This window comes from Aquarana catesbeiana, linkage group LG04 (assembly GCF_042186555.1).
Source record: "Aquarana catesbeiana isolate 2022-GZ linkage group LG04, ASM4218655v1, whole genome shotgun sequence".
Lineage (NCBI taxonomy): Eukaryota > Metazoa > Chordata > Amphibia > Anura > Ranidae > Aquarana > Aquarana catesbeiana.
Window position 1 is genome coordinate 584,398,271 of NC_133327.1, and position 20,142 is coordinate 584,418,412.

Below are 20,142 nucleotides of genomic sequence, written 5' to 3' on the forward strand. Positions count from 1 at the left end.
CCCTTGTATTGTAACCAAGGCTTTTTTTTCTCAGAGAATAGGTGCAGCAGCCGAGCCACCTCTTTTCTCCGCCCCTTACCCACCTCCGAGCACCGTTCCTTGGTTCCATCCCCTACCCACCTCCCAGTACTGCCATTTTTTGTCAAAACAGAACCAGCTATCATTTTGTGGTGCCAAGTAATTTGTAAGGAATTTAGTAATTATAACAAGAAAAGCAGTAAAATAGATCCCCTGCAGCCAGTAACAATAGAGCACCAGCCAGCAACAATAGATCCCCCTAAAAACAATGGACCACTCACAACACAATTCCCCCCCAGCAACAATATACTCCCGACAGCAACAACAGATCTTCCCACAGCCGCATCAATAGACTCTCCAGCAGCTAGCAACAATAGACCCCTCCCTCAACGGTAGATCTCTCCCAGCATCAACTGACCCCCCCAGCAATATAAGACCCACCCCCACCAACAATAGGTCCCCCCGCCAGCAACAATAGATCTCCTCAGCAACAATAGCCCCCCATGCAAAAATAGATCCCCTCCAGTTAGAATAGATCCCCCAGCAGTGAGCATCAGTAGACCCTGCAGCACGCCCCAGCCCCCCTTGTCATTGTGGTGGAGGTGCCGAAACTGAATTCTCCCACGTTCCCACTGAAAAAAAAAACCTGATTGTAACAGTATCATACTGATGTACAAGAATTCTGTTATGATTGCATGATGAAAACCAGCTTCATAGTGGTGTTGCATTTTTTTAACAAGCTCCCCAAAAGACACAAAATCATAAGCAAAGCAGGATTATCAACAAGGCAGCCTAAGCAGGAGCTTGGTCCTTGTGAATGTTCAAGGTGCACGCCGCACAGATACAACCTTAATGCTCCTGCAGTAAACCAGAGGTATAGCGTTGGTTAAAGTTGTGCACTTGCCTGTCACTTCAATGGAAGATGCACTTGTATGTCGCTGGTGTCTGATGGAGCTATACAACTACAGACAGTGCAAATCAGGTGACATTTGTGTGCCCCTTTGCAGATCTTATCAATTTCAATCAGATGGATGGGGAGTGTAAAGCCTAGTATACGCTAGTGGAATTTAATTCATCATACTTTATAATCATTAGTAGGGTCGAAATTCAAAAGATGGATGGAATGTTTTTCCCAAATGTATGAATTTCTCGGGGCAAATTCACACTATACATCTTGTAAATCGCAGAGCAGCAGGAGCCATTCACTCTAGCGCAGAGCTAGGCTGTGTTGCATTGTGAAAGGGACACATAGGAAACAATTGTTCCCGGGGTGATTTACTAAAACTGGAGAGAGCAAAATCTGGTGCAGCTCTGTAAAGAAAACAAGCAGCTTCTATTTTTGTTGTCAAAGCTTAAAGGAGTTGTAAACGCAGAAGTTTTTTTATCTTAATGCATTCTATGCATTAAGATAAAAAAACCTTCTGTGTGTAGCAGCCTCCCCAGCATCCCCCTAATGACTTATATGAGCCCCATCTCTCTCCAGCAATATCTACAATTTCTAAGATGTCTGGGACACTCCCCCTGATTGGCTGAGACACAGCAGTGGCACCATTGGCTCCTGCAGCTGTCAATCAATGTCAGTTAGCAAATCAGGGTAGAGAGGGGGTGGGGCGGGTGTGGGCTCTGTGTATAAATGGACACACGGAGCTGTGACTTAACTTGGGTGCCCCAATAGCAAGCTGCTGACTGTGGGGGCACTCGATAGGAGGGAGGGGCCAGGAGCAGCAAAGAGGGACATGAGAAGAGGAGGATCCAGGCTGCTCTGTGCAAAACCAACTGCACAGTATAAATGCACTGTATACATTTTCATTCAAAATTCTACTAGCATCTACCCTGCCTAGGGCCCCATTCTCCTTTAATCTAAAGCAGACTCGAGATTATGCAATTTTCTTTCCTTCCAACATGGATGGAAGGAAAGGAAATTCCTTGATTCCCCCATCAACACAGTCAGTTTTAATGAAGGAATCCCTCCCTCAGCGCTATTGGGTTCTGCTGGCAGGAAGTCTTTTTGGCCGTCAGAACACAATGATTACTGTTGGCTACTACGCCCACTGGCAGTAATCTCATTTAAAAAATCTGACTGGCCGGTTGTTCCCAAGTCAATCGAAGGATCGACTTGGGTACAACCAGCCTGCCCATAGATGGATTGAATCTCGATCCTGCTGAACTGGCCAAGATTCAGTCTATCTATGCTGCTTAAGGGTCTGATGAATCCAAGCTGGCCATACATGGCATACATGGTGGTGGAAGGAAATTGCATAATCTATGGCCTTTACGGAGTAAAAAAAAAACGACACTTGACATGTACCCACAAATAACAGAAATGTTGGTTATTAGCTGCAGCTTCCATGTTGTCAATAGGTTTGTATTCCTTTTACACCCTGGAAAAGGAAATGCACCCTTCATTACACATGCATCAGTCTCTAAGTAAAAAATGGGCATCTCTCTCACCATATTGAAATATAAATATATTATTAATTGAGCAAAAATCAAAAACTGTTGACGGCCTGAGACAGCTTAATAGCCCATATGTGACTTTACTTCTTTTACAAGTATGCATTCTTATTAGATGGATTGTTCTAAAAAAGGTGGTTTTGTGTTAAAAAAAAACAATTTCATACAACATAAATCAAATTTGACACAACTTGACAAATACATTATTGAAGAACTGTCAGCCTATTTAAAGACACTACGATTTTATCATTTTTAAGTATCTTGTTTGTTTAAGCCCATGTTGTAAGAAAATAATACGAAAAAGAAGTTGACTTAAAGGTAACAGAAAGAATACAGCTCAAAGCAACAAACCTTGTACCAATAGCTGGCTAAAGTTACACATTAACAAGAGCAATTTTGCAGGATCAATATTGGAAACAAATAAGCAAACACTCAATTCACTAACTTGCATCTCTTGTACTTGGAAAATTATCAGTGCTACAAATGAATCTGAGAAAATGAAAAAGAAAGACACAAATTCTGTCTCTCGCACTAAGACGTTTATCTGTGGTATATGCAAAGCGCATTTTCAGTTTGAATTTATCTCTTGAATTGCATGGTGATCCCATACATATAGATTGATTTTCTTCAGGTGGATAATGAAAAGTCAAGTGGAAAATTTACACAATGGCTCTCACGATCTTGGGCTTCTACTGGTATATAAATTAGGTTATTATTTGTTGAAGTTGTGGACAATTTCAACATACTGCGTTGAGAAAGAAGCGTTGTGTTCAAGAGGGAAAAATAAAAAATTCCCTTAAAGTGAACCTGTGCTTTGACCATTCAGGAAAAAAGCTTATATTCACCTTCCCTTCACTCCCTAACTTGCTCCATTTACCACCAATATCCGGGTTCAGTTTCCAATACTTCCAAATATAGGGATAATGTGCTTCATTGCCCTTGCCTCAAGTGACAGCACTCATGCTAACTGATTGGCCCCGCATGGTCAATGGTGTTGAAAGTAGAGTGCTCAGCCCTGTGTAATTACCAACAGGACCTACTTCAAGCTTACACTAGGTTTCTTCTTTTTAGGCCAAGTGGCAAACGGAGTAGTAAGAAAATGAAGGCAAAGTAAGCATTGTGTTGCAGAGGCCACCTTGCATAGACAAAACATGGGTTTGCTTTAAAGGAAATTAATTTAAAAGGAAAAAATACGTTTTTAGTTGTATTAGTTTTTGTGTTCCTCAAGGACCTCATAGACAAGATACAACAGTTACCTGATCTGTCCATTTGTAATCTTATTTCCAGTAGAGGGCCTTCAGTTGGCTACTGTCTAGGGAAATGGTTTACTGGACAGTTTGGTTGCTGTTCTTCCATACTGAGATAAGTGGCACCAGCAGTGTTTGTCAGCACTGCTCTTCTCTTCCCATGCCTCTCTTCATTCATAAGAGCAAGAATATTCAGGTGAACAGAATGTTGCTGCTTATAGATTTGCTTTCCAGTCCTGGTGTCTGAAGGTGATTGAATTGTACATACATGTCTCATCACCTTTGCAGATCAATACACATATTTGCCAGCACACCTTGGATCTTCAATTGTATTCCAAAACTTTTATTGTAGAGAGATCACATCACAAAGGAATAAGTGCAACATTTCGGAGACACACAGGACCCCTTTGTCAGTCATGTGATGATGAAGGGGTCTTGCATGGACTTGAAATGTTGCACTTATTCCTTTGTGATGTGATCTCTCTACAACAAAAGTTTTGGACTACAATTGAAGATCCAAGGTGCGCTGGTGAATATGTGTATTGATCTGTAATATATGCAGAGTCAAGCTGGTAATCGCTACAGCACCCACTAAAGATGAGCCTGTGATCCAGGAATGTGTGCAATGGGAATATAGACAAGCCCTGTGTAAGTTACAACAGGACCTACTTTGAGCTTACACCAGGTTTCTTCTTTTTAGGCCAAGCTGCAAACTGAGTAGTAAGAAGATGAAGGCAAAGTAAGTATTGTGTTGTGGAGGCCACCTTGCATAGACAAAACATGGGTTTGCTTTAAATTAAATTAATTTAAAAAGTAAAAATAATTTTTTAGTTGTACTAGTTTTTGTGTTCCTCAAGGAGCTCATAGACAAGATAGAACAGTTACCTGATCTAACCATTTGTAATCTCATTTCCAATGGAGGGCCTTCAGTTGGCCACTGTCTAGGGAAATAGTTTACTGGACAGTTTTGTCGCTATTCTTCCATACTGAGATAAGTGGCACCAGCAGTGTTTGCCAGCACTGCTCTTCTCTTCCCATGTCTCTCTTTCATAAGAACAAGAATATTCAGGTGAGAATATTGCTGCATATAGATTTGCTTTCCACTGTCGAGTCCTGGTGTCTGAGGGTGGTTGAATCGTGCATACATGTCTCGTCACCCTCATCACCTTTGCAGACACGAGTGGCTTTTTTACTATGAAGCATTTGTTGAGAATTTTGCTGGTGAACTTTCCATCACTATTTAGCCACAGAAATCTGCTGCCCACAGGTTCAATTGTTTCACAGATTCAAAGGACGAACTGCGTAAAGATTTGCATGGAAAAATATCAAAATGTCTTTTGATCATTTAGTGTCCCAAATCTGGGAAAGAAAACTTTGAAAAGATGGAAAGGAAAGCTCCCAAAAATGCGCGAAATACTGGCAGTCACTGGGTTATAAACAAGATGTTCTGTAGGCATGTTCTTAAGTTGAATTTGTAAGTTGGAACAGGTACACTGTTTAAAAAAAAAATTATTTTTAAGTTTGGATAGCATAGGGAAGGACTGACCTTGCAGTGATGCAGGATTACTGACAGGTCTGCTGGACAATACGAGGCAGCATGCGGTGAGCAGCAAGATGACCAACCAGTGCTTTCCGGGACCTGCGTTACCTGCGTGACATCACACTGCCTCCATTCTTAACCACTTGCGGACTGCCCACCGTACATATACTGCGGCAGGGCAGCCGCTCTGTGCCAGATCACATACTTAGCACGTAATCTCACACTTTACACAGTGGGAGCCCAGCGGCAGGTAACGCAAACTCTATGTCCTGTCTGCCGGCACCCAGTGATTAGAAAGTACACAGGCAGAACGACAATCTGCCTATGTAAACAAGGCAGATTGCTGTTGTGTCAGAAGGGAAGGTATTGCAAAGCAGGAACATGGATCAATGCCTTCCCCTAGTCAAAGCACCTCCCACACAGTGAGAAAGCCCAGGCTAGGCACACAGTTAACCCTTTGATCGCCCCTGATGTTAATCCCTTCGCAGCCATTGTCATTAGTATAGTGGCAGTGCATATTTTTTAGCACTGATCACTGTATTAGTATCACTGGTCCCCAAAAAGTGTCAAAAGTGTAATTTAGGTGTCCGATTTGTTCGCTGCAATATCGCAGTCCCGCGATAAGTAGCTGATCCCCGCCATTAGTAGTAAAAAAGAAAATTAAAAAAAAATATTTAAATGATCCCATAGATTGTAGATGCTATAACTTTTGCGCAAACCAATCAATATACGCTTATTGGGATTATTTTTACCAAAAATATGTAGCAGAATACATATTGGCCTAAATTGATGATGAAATTAAATTTTTGACATTTTTTTTATTGGATATGTTTTATAGCAAAAAGTAAAAAATATTGTTTTAATTCAAAATTGTTGGTCTTTTTTTGTTCATAGCACAAAAAATAAAAACCACAGAGGTGATCAAATACCACCAAAAGAAACTCTATTTGTGGGAAAAAAAGGACAAAAATGTTATTTGGGTACAGTGTCACAAAATTGAGCAATTGTCAGTTAAAGTAACACAGTGCCGTATTGCACAAAATGGCCTGGTCAGGAAGGGGGTAAAACCTTTCCGGAGCTCAAGTGGTATTAATGACACAATGCGGTTGATTTACTGATAGGGATGGGCCGAATGGACCCCTGTTCTGCCCATTGGTCTTTGGGTGTCGGTGGCGCCTTCCCACCGTAACCCTATAGAGGTGCTCTTGATGAAGGCAAAAAAAATTGCAATGATATGCACCTGTCAAACAGTGTCTGAATTTGCCGAGGCTTGAGAAGCAGACTCCTCGGGGTCAGTCAGGATGACAGCATCTGGAACTTCCTCCTCCCAGCCACGTACTACTGCCAAGGGTCCTGGGGTTGGAAAGCCATCGCTTACAGATTGACGCATGTCTTCCTCTTCTTCGAAGCCTATGAAAGTGCCAGAATCCTCCTCCTCATCCTCCTCCCCTCTCTCCTCCTGTGCATTCTGTGACATAAGAATGATGGTGTCTGGATAAAGTGGGTCTTGAGAGGAAAGGAAGTCCTCCTCTTCCTCCTGCTGCGTTGCCTCCAATGCCCTGTTCATAATGCCACGCAGAGTCTGCTTCAGCAGGAACACAACAGGGATTGTGTCACTGATGCATGCACTGTCACGGCTCACCATCCTTGTGGCCTCCTCAAATGGTGACAATACAGTGCATGCATCCTTAATGATCAGCCATTGGCGTGGGGATAAAGCCGAGGCGGCCTGAGCCTGTCGTCCTGACGGCCCTCTGCTGCATGTATAGCAGTTGCAACATTGCCAAAGTGGAGTTCCACCTGGTGGGCATGTCACAAATCAGGTGGTTTACGGGCAGGTGGAATTCCCGCTGAATTTCAGCCAACCGAGCACTGGCTGTGTATGACCACCTGAAATGGCTACAGACTCTTCTGGCCAGCTTTAGCACATCTTGCAACCCTGGGTACATATTTAGAAAACGATGCACCACCAAAATGAGGACATGTGCCGGGCATGGCACATGTGTCAACTTTCCATGTCTAAGGGTGGACAGGAGGTTTTAGCCATTATCGCACACCACCATTCCTGTCTCCAGCTGGCATGGTGTGAACCACCATTGGGCCTGTCCCTGCAGAGCTGCAAGAATCTCTGCTCCAGTGTGGTTCCTGTCCCCTAAACACACCAGCCAAAGCACTGCATGGCATCTTTTAGCCTGACTCATGGAATAGCCCTTTGAATGCTTAGGGGGTACCTGATTCTGCAGAGGAGGGCATGGAGGTGGCGGAGGAGGAGGAGGAGGAGGAGGAGGGGGTAGAGCTCACAGGTCTGGCATCATCCCTACCAGCTGTATGGAGACATGGGAGCACAACAAGCTGCAGCACCGAGCCCTGCCCTGCATCCTTTCGAGTTGCAAGCAGTATTACCCAGGGTGCTGTGAACAAAATATATATTGACCCTGTCCATGCTTGCTGGACCACGTGTCAGCAGCAAGGTGGATTTTACGGCTGACTGCCATGCCCCACGATGCCAGAACATTCCCTTCCATGTGATGGTAGAGAGATGGAAGAGGCCTTACGTGAAAGGTAGTAGCGACTGGGAACCTGCCATTGTGGTACAGCACATTGTGCAAATTCACAGAAGGGGGCAGAATCCACCAGGCTGAAGGGCAGAAGTTGTAGAGCCAACAGCTTTGACAAGCTTGCATTTAGATGCTGGGCATGTGTATTTTTTTTTATGCTGCAGCAGATGGGGCAGAGAAATTTGCTGGCTACAGTCTACAGCTGGTGGTGTGCTGCTGGCAGATATGCTGCTAGGACCTGGGACATCCTGTGCTATACCATCATCCCTGTCAGTGGAGGCTGCTGAGAGATAATGACTCGGTATAGCAGGGGCAGACTGCCCTTTTGTGTGGCTTTTAGGTGTTCTTGCCAACGGGCTGAGTGGTTGGATGTTAAATGCCTTATTAAACTGGCAGTAACGCACAAAAAACTTTATGGTGTTAAACTAGCAGTAACGCACACAGAACTATATGGCGTTAAACTGGTAGTAACACACAAAGAACGATATGGCGTTAAACTGGCAGTAACGCACAAAAATCTATATGGCGTTAAACTGGCAGTAACGCACACAGAACTATATGGCGTTAAACTGGCAGTAAGGCACACAAAACTATATGGTGTTAAACTGGCAGTAACCCACATAGGAGTAAATGTTGTTAAACTGGCAGTAACACACACAGAACTATATGATGTTAAACTGGCAATAATGCACACAGAACTATATGGCGTTAAGCTGGCAGTAACGCACAAATAACTATATAGCATTAAACTGGCAGTAACGCGCACAGAACTATATGGCGTTAAACTGGCAGTAACTCACACAGAACTATATTGCATTAAACTGGCAGTAACACAGACAAAACTATATGGCCTTAAACTGACAGTAACGCACACAGAAGTAAATGGCGTTAAACTGGCAGTAACGCACACAGAACTATATGGAGTTAAACTGGCAGTAACGCACAAAAAACTATATGGCATTAAACTGGCAGTAATGTACACAAAAGTAAATGGCGTTAAACTGGCAGTAACGCACACAGAACTATATGGCGTTAAACTGAAAGTAACGCACACAAAACTATATGGCCTTAAACTGACAGTAACGCACACAGAAGTAAATGGCAATAAACTGGCAGTAACGCACACAGAACTATATGGCGTTAAACTGGCAGTAACGCACACAGAACTATATGGCGTTAAACTGGCAGTAACGCACACAGAACTATATGGAGTTAAACTGGCAGTAACGCACAAAAAACTATATGGCATTAAACTGGCAGTAATGTACACAAAAGTAAATGGCGTTAAACTGGCACTAACGCACAAAAAAAGATATGCCGTTAAACTGGCAGTAATGCAGACAGAACTATGTGGTGTTAAACTGGCAGTAACGCACACAAAACTATAAAGCGTTATACTGGCAGTAACGCACACAGAAGTAAATGGCGTTAAACTGGCAGTACAGCAGACAGAACTATATGGCATTAAACTGGCAGTAACGCACACAGAAGTAAATGGCGTTAAACTGGCAGTAACGTACACAGAACTATATGGTGTTAAACTGGCAGTAACACACACAGAAGTAAATGGCATTAAACTGGCAGTAACACAATCAAATAGACGGGGTTCAACCTTCACTACACTGACGCTATCTGAACTGTCCCTACTCTAGCTATACACTAATGTAAAGATTACTGACGGTCTCCCTACACTACACTGAAACTGAGCTGTCTCTACTCTACACTAATGTATGTATGAATGACACGGTCTCACTACACTACACTGGAACTATCTGAGCTGTCCCTACTCTAGCTGCACACTATGCAAAGCTGAATGATGATCCTCCTTCTAACTGCGCTCAAACTATCCCTAGACTGACACTAAACTAATATTCTACACTGACAATTGAAGCAAAATAGCACAGTATAGCACACTAACTAACTAATAGCACTGAACAGAGCCCTGTTCTATCTCTCTCCACAATTAAATCACACTACAACTGGCTGCCATTGAAAGAATACTTTTATACTGTGGGGCGGGAATGAGCCATGATTGGATACAGTCATGATGACAGTGTCCAATCATGACTCTGACAGTGCTCTGTGCCCTGATTGGCTGAAGCTTTCACTGCTTCAGCCAGTCAGGGCTTGCAATGCACTGTTCAGCGGCGCAATGCATTGTGGTCGGTTCGGGGGGCCGAACAAATGGTCAAACGGGTCACTGAACCGCCAAACTTTCGTTTGGCCCGAACTTATGCTCGGGCCGAACCGTTCGCCCATCCCTATTTTCTAAAGGCAGATAGACTGTGCACTTTGCAAAGGGCAGTTGCACTCTGCAAGTGTAGTTGCCCCAAAGTTTAGTAAATTAGGTAAAGCTTCACTTTGCAAAGAATACCCAATCACGTGCAAGGAAAATATAAAAAAAGGTTTTTGCTTGCACGTTATTGGATGATGTAAGTCAGAGCAGAGATTCTGCTCCTTTACTAAGCTCTGGAGCAACTGCTTGCTTGCTAAGTGCACAGTCTATTTGCCTTTAGTAAATCAACCCCAATGCTATGCTATACTCAGGCATCTTAAGTCTCCCGCAACTCGTGGGATACTCCTGCATTTGACGGCGGCTCACAGACACCCGGCACAATCTCCCGGCTGAGCAGCCTGCACTGCCACTCAGCCTGGGGTAATCACAAACAGCGGGTGTCTCCCTCTGTGTCATGCAGCTACAGTTGTACTGTTCGGAGGCCGTCCACTGTAACAAAGCACCAACTTCTCATCCATGATAGACGGAAGTACACTGATTCAATTTCCCAGCATTGTATCAGTGTTCAGTTGACCGTCTATCATGGATGAATAGGCGGGGCTTTGTTACAGTGGATGGCCGCTGAACAGTAAGACTGTAGCTGCATGACACAGTGGGAAACACCCGCTGTGTGTAATCAAGGTACTGGCGAGGCTGCAGATAGACACGGATGAGGATGCAGATGGGCACAGTGAGGCTGCAGATGGACACAGTGAGGCTGCAGATGGGCACAGTGAGGCTGCAGATGGGCACAGTGAGGATGCAGATGGGCACTGATGAGGATACAGATGGGCACAGTGGGGCTGCATTGTTGGCACAGTGAGGCTGCAGATGGGCACAGTGAGGTTGCAGATGGGCACTGATGAGGATACAGATGGGCACAGTGAGGATACAGATGGGCACAGTGAGGCTGCAGATGGGTACAGTGAGGCTGCAGATTGGCACAGTGAGGCTGCATTGTTGGCACTGATGAGGCTATAAATGGGCACAGTGAGGATGCATTGTTGGTGAGTGTGATGCAACATTATCTTTTAAAGTATTATTTTATTATGGCATTATATTATTCATTATCGTTAAAGTATTATTTTATTATAGAATTTTATTATGAATGGGGGAGTGTCGGCACGGAGCGTGACCTCCCTGAAATGAGCTTGCCACCTCCCTGAAATGAATTTTTGCAGGTTGGCATGTCTGTATACTCACCCTAAAAAGTAGGCTGTCGAGTGTTAATGTATAACTCCACCCAAAATTTCTATTCATCAGAAAAGGAAAGAGTTATAACTTCTGTCATGTTTTAATTGCTGTCTGTGTTCCCATGGGAAAGACATTTCCTAATTTCTTGTTCCCTTTATCAGCAGGTGCACAGACAACAGTAAAAACCTGACAGAGGTTCTAACCCCTCTCCTTTGCACTAAAAGGAGTGTCCTTTTTTTGTAGATATCTACTTTCACTTTTTGTTATTGTTACCACCATTACTGGGAGAAAAACCCAGTGGAACAGTTTTCCCTAAAAACAAAAAACCAAAACTAACAACTCACTCTGTATTTAAAGGGAAGTTCAACATTATATAAGAAAACAATATACAATATATATATATATATATATATATATATATATATATATATATATATACATATTAAATTATTGGGATCAGGGATCTCCAAACTTTCTAAACAAAGGGCCAGTTTACTGTCCTTCAGACTTTAGGCTGAGTTTACATATGTGCGGTCGCGGTTCACAGCATGGGGTTCAGTGCGTCTATGTTCACCGGTTCAGGTACGACTCAGGCCCTGAATTTTTTGCCTAAATTCACACCTGAATTGGACCCAGAGAAGCACAAGACCCTTTTGGAATGGGGGCCGCAGTTGCCCTGGACTTTTGTGAACCGGCTCCATTGCGAGCAGGGCACACTCACCCGTCATGCGAATTGGAGAGAATTGCAGAGAAACACGCATCCAATTCGCATATATGTTAACCCAGCCTTAGGAGAGCCAGACTAAGGCCAGTGGAAGTACAAAATGCCTCGGGCTTGGTGGTTAGTGGAAGTAAAAAAAAGCACCTGTGGTCAATAAGAGGAGGAATAGGGTCCCATGGTTCTGATATGTGTTGGAAATAATGCCCCATCATATGTGTCAGTGGGAGGAATAGTACCCCATCATTGGAGTCAGTAAGAGGAATAGTGCTCCATCATTGGAGTCAGTAAGAGGAATAGTGCTCCATCGTAGGTGTCAGTGGGAAGAAAAGAGCTCCATCATTGGTGTCAGTGGAAGGGATAGTGCCCTATCGTTGGTGACAGTGAGAGGAATAGTGCCCCATCATTGGTGTCAGTGGGAGGAATAATACCCCATTGTTGGTCTCAGTAGAAGAAAAAGTGCCCCCTCATTGGTATTGGTGGGAGGAATAGTGCGCTATAGTTGGTGTCAGTGGAAGGAATAGTGCCCCATCCTTGGTGAAAGTGAAAGGAATAGTGCCCCATCCTTGGTATCAGTGAGAGGAATAGCGCCCCATCATTGGTGTCAGTGGGAGGAATAGTGCCCCACCCATCATTGGAGCACAGGTGTGTCAGGAGGAAGGTGTCTCTGGAGCTGCACCAGGTGATCCGTGTGAGAGGGGAGTGGTGGTGAAATCTCTCCCAGCTCTCCTGGCCCCTTTCTGGGGAAGCCATGGAGGCCAGCGGGGCCTCTCCTCCTGGAAGCTCGCAGCCATCTCCTGGGCCATCAGGTAACATGCCTGCCCCTGTACAAGCCATGGCTGGGGATCTCTCTACCCCTGGTGAGGATGAAGGTTCCAAGGCCATCCCGGAGCGAGTGGTGGCCGGGATTAAGGTCCTGAATGAGGAGAGAGACAAGCTGTACAAGCTCAGAGCGGAGCTGAAGCACTTGAGAAGGCAGCCTGAGGGCTTGCATAGCCAGAAACATGGGTCCATGGATCCAGAAATCCAACTGGCCAAGGTCTGGGTGGAACATCAGGAGACCATTGTGTCCGTGATGGAAGGCAGAGATGGGTCATTTAAGGAAAAGTTTTGCAATGATAAAAGGTTTGCGAGGATGACAAAGATGGAGGTGGAGGAGGAGACCCCCAGTTCTGACCCCCTGCCCCCTCAGGGAGAGGTAAGCAGCCCCATGCCTTCCCAGGATTCAGGAGGCATGCTCAGGGCCATCCAGGTAATGGAGTCTCCTATGGGGGATCGGTTGGCGTTTAATGATGAGGACATTACTGATAATGTGCCTGACAAGGTAAAGCCTGTCAAGTCCCATATTGTGGATAAAACTATTTTTGTGCCATTCAGCACTGTGACTGATACTGACAATGTGCCCAGTGACAATCAGGCTGCTAATACCATGTGTAGCAATGCTGTGCCTGCTGAGGAACTGCAAGATTCAGCAGAACCAATTAACCCCCCTTTAGCTGAGTCTAAAGCTGTTTGCCCCACAGCTGCTGAAGACTCTACAGCACAGATTCAGCTGACAGCTAGTATTGCAGCAGAAACTGTGACTTTTCCTGATGGTAATTTGAATGCGTGTGTGACTGATAAAAATCAACCCAGTACAAGCGTGATGAACAATGGTCCCAGTTCAAGTGTGATGGACAGTCCTACCAACTCCGTTCAAGCAGTGAATAATAATAGTAATGTACAGACTAATGTGACATCAGTGTGGGGCCTTGGCCCTGATAAACCTACGTTTGCTCAGGTGGTATGCTCTGCTCCTGGTAGCTCCGCTCCCAAGCGCGTTTTCCCCCTGCAGCCTACCACTTTGAGCACCCCAGGATCTGGTCTTGGGTCTCTTTCTTCTGCTGGGGGTCCGAAAAGAAATGTGGTAATTCTTAAATGGGAAGGGAGTGCAATCCCTCCAGCACGGCGTGCGGTGGTGGATTTGATTTTGGAGATGGGTTTTGGGGCAAATGACCTGTATGCTCTAATACATGTAGCTGGGACACGGGATTATACCATTAGCTTCACCAGGCCAGAGGGTCTTGACCTGTTCTGGGAGCGATATGAGGCTCGGTGCAGGTCAAGACCTGAATGGGAAGGTCTGGCCCCAGTTGTGGTTTCGCAAAGGTCAACGGTGAAAAAGATAACCATCATACGCACTAATGAGAGTGTTCCTGCTCGGGACCTAGAGGTCTGGTTAAGGAACTATGGTGAGGTTTTGACTAAGCCCAGCAAAATCCTTGATGAGCATAACATCTGGACTGGGGGTTGGTCAGTAACAGTCAGGTTAACCAGGGATGGGAATGTTGTCCATCACCTGCCCTCCGCAGCTTTTATAGGGAGGGATAGGATGACTATTTTCTACCCTGGTCAGCCGAAGCTGTGTCCCCGCTGTGGAGAAAAAGGGCATTTGAGCTCTTCCTGTTCAGCCTTGATATGTTCAGTGTGTTGGGGTCAGGGTCATATGGCTAAGGACTGCACCGAGATGATCAGGTGCAACCTGTGCCTGCGCCTTGGCCACCCCTACAGCAGATGTCCTGAAGCCTGGCACAATATGGAGAAGGAGGTAATTGATGACATGTCAAGGCTGGACAGGATGGAGGGTGAGGCCCCTGGTGTACCATCCTCCTCTGCGGTGACTGACTCCCCTGGTCCTGCTCAGGATCCCTCCCCAGTTCCTGTGGCCACCCCTCCTGTGTCTGTAAGTATTCCTTCTGTATCTGTCTCTGTGTCCCCCCAGCCTACTGTACCCTCTCCTCTTGTGTTAGAACCTTCCAAGTCTGTGCCCCCAAGTCAGTTACCCCCAGGAGTCTGCCCCTTCTAAGTCTGATTCAAAGGGAGCACCCCCCCCCACCAGGAGTGGTAGCGTGTACTAAAAAGGTCGCCTCTTCCTCTCTAAAGGAGTCTTCTGTAAAGACTTCAAAGAAAAAAACAAGAGATGAGGGCATCTCTGAAGCGGACCTGCAGTACCTGGAGGAGAGAAGGAAGGTTGGAAAGCGGAAGAAGCAGGCGGTGAGGACGGAACGGGCTCCAGTGCCTGTCTCCAACCGTCATAGGTCTTCTAAGTGGGATATTTCTTCATCTGGAGCTTCTTCGGAGCGAAGTTCCGATTCTGAGATGGAGTTTGAGGCGGCCTCAAGAAAAAGAGAGGCTTCTGGTAATGAGCAGCAGATGGGTGCTAAGAAGCAATCCACCCAATAACCCAAAATGGCGGTTCCCCCTCCATTAAAAGTGGTGACAATAAATGTCGCTAGCATTAAGTCAGTAAGAGCTCGTTCTATGGCCTTCTTTTTGTTCAGCCAATTAGATGCTGAAATTTTATTTTTGCAAGAGACTAGGCTCACCTCCTTGGCAGATATTCATATGGCCAAGAGAGAGTGGAGGTATGGTCCATCTTACTGGTCTCTTGCGGCCGAGCCTTACGACGGTGTGGCGGTGTTGTTTAAAGCCGGCATGGTAACTGTCCGGTGGGTTGTTGAGGTGGAGATTGGGAGATGTATGGTCTTAGATGTCCTTGTAGGAGGGCAGGACCTGCGCCTAATTAATGTCTATGGGCTTCATACAAAGTGGGACAGGAAGTGCCTTTTTACAAGGATCAAGCCATTTCTTTTTATATGCCGGCAAGTGGTCTTTGGAGGTGACTTTAATACAGTAACTAGGCCCAAGGACAGGAAGGACTTCAAGGGCAGGCTGAGATATGATAGCGTTTTTTTAAAATAGTATGGTTAGGGATGCTGGTCTTGTGGATGTGCACATTAAGCACCTCCCGGATGACACCGGGTTCACCTTTCATCAAGGTAATAGTCAGAGTAGGATAGATAGTTTTTTTTTTAAGGAGACCTCTGCTTTCTCATCCCCAGTGGTGCAGGCAGTAGAGTTCTCTGATCACTGTATGCTATCTGTGGTCCTGAATGCTTCAGACGCCCCTCAAAGGGGTAAGGGCATCTGGAAATTGAATTCAACTCTACTCAAGGAAGAACATGTTAGACAATCCTTTGAAGAATTCTTCCAGGCACAGGTGACCATCCTGGATGTTTGTAGCTGCAAGGCTGAGTGGTGGGAGCTGACCAAAAAGAGGATCGCTGGATTCTTCGGGGGCCTAGCCAATAGAAAGCAGTTTAATAAATACATGACCTACCAACATTTACGGAGGAAGCTGGATATTCTTGTCTCGAGAGGAGGAGATCTTGGGGCAATCTCCGAAGTGAAACTCCTTCTCAGGAACTGTCAATATGACCGGCATGCCTCTTTGGTTCTGGAGAGGGACTATGGAAAGTACCACTCGCTTGACCCTTACCAGAACTGCAAACAAGGTGTAGCTGTTAAAACGGTCATTGGCCTTAAGGACAGTACAAGTTCCTTGACAAAGTCCAGGTCAGGGATTCTGGAGGTCGTGAGGTCCTTTTATGCTGACCTTCTTGGGAGGAAAGAGCTTGACCGTGACAAGATGGAAAGCTTTTTGGACTCTACTTCAGGTCTAAATGATGAAGATGTCCCATTGATGAATTTGACAAAGGAGATCACAGTTGAAGAGGTGATGAGGGCAATTGAACAGCTTGCCATCAAAAAGTCACCTGGACCGGATGGCTTGACGGGTGAGTTTTACAAAGCTTTTAAGTCTATTCTGGCCCCACATTTGGTAGAGGTTTTTAACAGTTGCCTTGCTGAGGGGGTACTTCCCCCTTCCATGAGGCACTTGGCTGTGATTCTTCTTTCAAAGGGTAAAGATCCTTTGATGATTGAGAATTGGCACCCCATCAGCCTTCTTAATGTCGATAGAAAGATACTGGCAAAGATATTTTTCTGGCGCCTATCGTCAGTAGCAGAGTCTTTGCTTTCTCGCCATCAGCACTGTTCGGTCCAGGGTAGGAGCACCTTCACAGCGGTTTTAGCTGTCCGGGAGGCCTTGGAGCGATGCAGGGCTGCAGGCTGGGGAAAGTATTTACTGACATTGGATCAGGCAAAGGCTTTTGATCGTGTTAACCATGAGTACCTGTGGTTGCTCCTTAGTAAGTATGGTCTGCTGGGTGGTTTTGTCGATTGGTTGAAAGTCTTGTATAAGGGGGCAGAAAGCTTTCCTCTTGTTAATGGTTGGTTTGGGCAGTCCTTTGAGGTTGGCTCTGGAGTGCGTCAAGGTTGTCTCCTGAGTCCCCTGCTCTATGTGTTTGCAATCGACCCCTTCATTAGGAGGCTAGAGAGCGGCATGTTGTGTAGGGTGCCAGTGGGGCTCCCGGGTGAGCCGCCTTTGAGGGTTGTTGCCTATGCGGACGATGTGTCGGTGATTGTCACCGGGGTGGATGAAGCAGAGGAGGTTAGTCTCTCTGACATCACGGTATTCTGAAGCATCAGGCTCCAAGATCAACCAGGAAAAGAGTGAAGTTTTCTGGATGGGAAAGGAAGGTGAGGGGTTTGATCTACCGGACACCTTTCCAGTGCCCCAGGAAAGAATTAAGATTCTAGGCATTGAACTTGGACCCGGCGATTATGGCCTCAAAAACTGGGAAGGCAGACTGGAAATTGCCAGTACTAAGGTGGTCAGCTGGAAGAGATGAAAGTTATCTATGAGGGAAAGGGTTGATCTGATTAAGACTTACCTGATTCCGGTCTTCTTGTATGTCAGCTTTGTCTGCATCTTGCCAGTGTCTCTCTATGCTAGGGTCAGTAGTGTGTTCTTCCAGATGTTGTGGGGGGAACAGACTGAATCCCTTCAAGAGGAATGTCACCTATCTATCCAGGAGGGAGGGTGGCTTAGGTATGGTCAACTCAGTTCTTTTCTTTTCACTGCTTTTTCTCAAGTTTAACATTGGTAATATGCTTGCAGTGGAACCTCCTGGATGGGTAGGCATATTTAGATCTTGGTTTAGGCCTTTTCTACGACTTTGGGAAGAAGGTGGCCAAGTGAAGAATCTCAGGAGTCATCGTGGTCAGCTACCAGCCTATGTCGCTCCGTGCCTGAAGTTACTACGGCAGTGGCGATTGTCGGCTGAAGATCTCAGATCGGTTCCGAGGAAAGTCCTTATGAGTCGAGTCTTGAGCGAAGTCTTTCATGACCCACTGGCCTTAAGGGATTGCCCAGGCCCAGTTTTGAGGGCAGGGTTAAGACTTATTAATTTGGACAGAGTACCCTCTAAATTTAGGGATGTGGCCTGGTTGTGCTTCCATGGGATGCTCTATGTTAGGGGCAATTTGAAATTCCGCAGTGGGATGGATCGTAGCTGTCCTCGGGAGGAGTGTGCAGGTGAGGAGGAGATTAAGGACCATTTTTTGCTTCATTGCCCTTTTAACGTAGAGGTGTACAAACAGGTGGGGCGGGCCCTCAGTGTTCTTTTCCTCTCCAGGCTGGGTTGTGCTGAGTGGGTGTACGGAGCATTCAATACTGGTGGTGTTTTTGGGTTGGATACACTTTTTTTAGTTAGCCTAGTAGTCCGTTATTTCACTTGGAAAGTACGGTGTCAGGTCAGCATTCGGCATAAAATCCTTCCTGTTCAGGTGGTGGTGTATGACATTTTGCATGAGGTGGAGAAGATTTGGGTGCTTGAGAGAGACAAGCGGAGTCGGGGGGCTTGGTTGAAGGCGTGGAGGGGTTTCAAGCATCCCTGACTGCCAGGAGTCTCTTTCCTGGGTGTGGCTGTCTGTCTCTTATCACCCTAGATTTTTATTTTTTTTTTATTAATTTTTGATAAATGGCTGCGTACATAGGTGATGGGTTGTGCCTCTTAGGCCCTCTCTGCTGCTTTATGTAGATAGTTTTGGTAGTGGATTAGGTATATATTGTATATATTCTGAACATGGATGTGTATTCCTTAAATTTCTGTTGAAGTTTTGTACTATGGTTTTGTTTTTTACTTTTGTATAAAATTGGTTGCTTGATTTAAAAAAAAAAAAGATCAATAGTACCCCATTGTTGGTCTCAGTAGAAGAAATAGTGCCCCATCATTTGTGTTGGTGGGAGGAATAGTGCCCTATCGTTGGTGTCAGTGGAAGGAATAGTGCCCCATCATTGGTGTTGGTAGGAGGAATAGTGTTTCAACGTCAAAGTATGCCCCATCGTTGGTGCCAGTGAATGAAATAGAGCCCCATCATTGGTGCCAGTGGATGGAATGGTGCCCCACTGTTGGTGTCAGAGGAAAGAATGGTGCTTCATTGTTGGTGTCAGTAAGAGGAATAATGCCTTGTATCATTGAGAGGAATAGTGCCCCAAGGGCCGAATAAAAGCAAGCAAAGGGTCGCAGTTTGGAAACCACCGATTTAGGTAAAGACATTTGCTTGTGCATCAAATGCATATCTGTTCTTTAAAATAGTGATTACTTGTTGACTGGTTAATGTTTTTATTGTAGCCCTCAAGAGAAAAAGTTATCACAAACCTAATGTAGAGCAGAAATGTAGCTATTAAAGAGAACCAGTCACAGTTGGGCTTATTCATGGATGTGATTTTAACTTAATTTTAATAACCATTTACATTGTAAAGCTCTGCGTAAACTGTTGGTGCTACATAAATTGTTAATAATTATAATTAATAACAATAACCTAGATTTTATATTTCCTGATTATGACTTAAAATTTGATTCAACTTTAACTTTAAATCTCACCTCTCAGCTTGCATTAGAAAAAAATTACAGATCTCACAGCTGCTATCATGTCAACTATTTGGCCTCACCTTCCCCATTACTATGTGTGCAAATTGAAAGGTCAGGCAGTTGACAGGACATGATCTGCCAGACTTCAGGTAATTTCTGATGCTCAAGCTTAAACGTCTCTGAAAATGTAATAAAATACAATTTTAGGGAAAAAGATTAAACCTGTAGGCTAAACTCCAGCCAGTTATTATTTTTTCTTTATTTCCCAGCATATGGGAAAAAAGAAGCTTTTGCTGTAATACTCACCTTATTGCTGGCGATGTTCCCTGCAGACTTACCATTCTTCAGTCCAAGCTCTGTTCCTTTTCTGAGTCTAATAGAGGCCAGCATTATTCAATCCACTCATTTCCCGTGAGCCCAAGCTGCCAGGGATCTGCCCCATGGGGGCAGTTCATCATGTTTGCTTGGTCTTACAAAAGAATGCTGCAGAGAGAGGCACCAACCCCATTACTCTCTGCAACATTCTAGACCTGCCAAAAC

At 45.1% G+C, this 20,142-nt stretch overlaps 1 long non-coding RNA gene across 3 annotated transcripts in view; it reads left to right on the plus strand.

Annotated features, from left to right (window-relative positions):
* Nucleotides 1-20,142, plus strand: part of LOC141140698 (uncharacterized) — a 117,946-nt gene that overhangs the window by 82,290 nt on the left and 15,514 nt on the right. For 2 of the 3 annotated variants that reach the window (XR_012243987.1, XR_012243988.1), the window contains one exon: nucleotides 4,420-4,458. The exons of the other annotated variant lie outside the window; for it this stretch is intronic. This is a non-coding gene — a long non-coding RNA (uncharacterized lncRNA). The remainder of the gene's footprint in view (nucleotides 1-4,419; nucleotides 4,459-20,142) is intronic. 3 annotated transcript variants of the gene reach the window in all.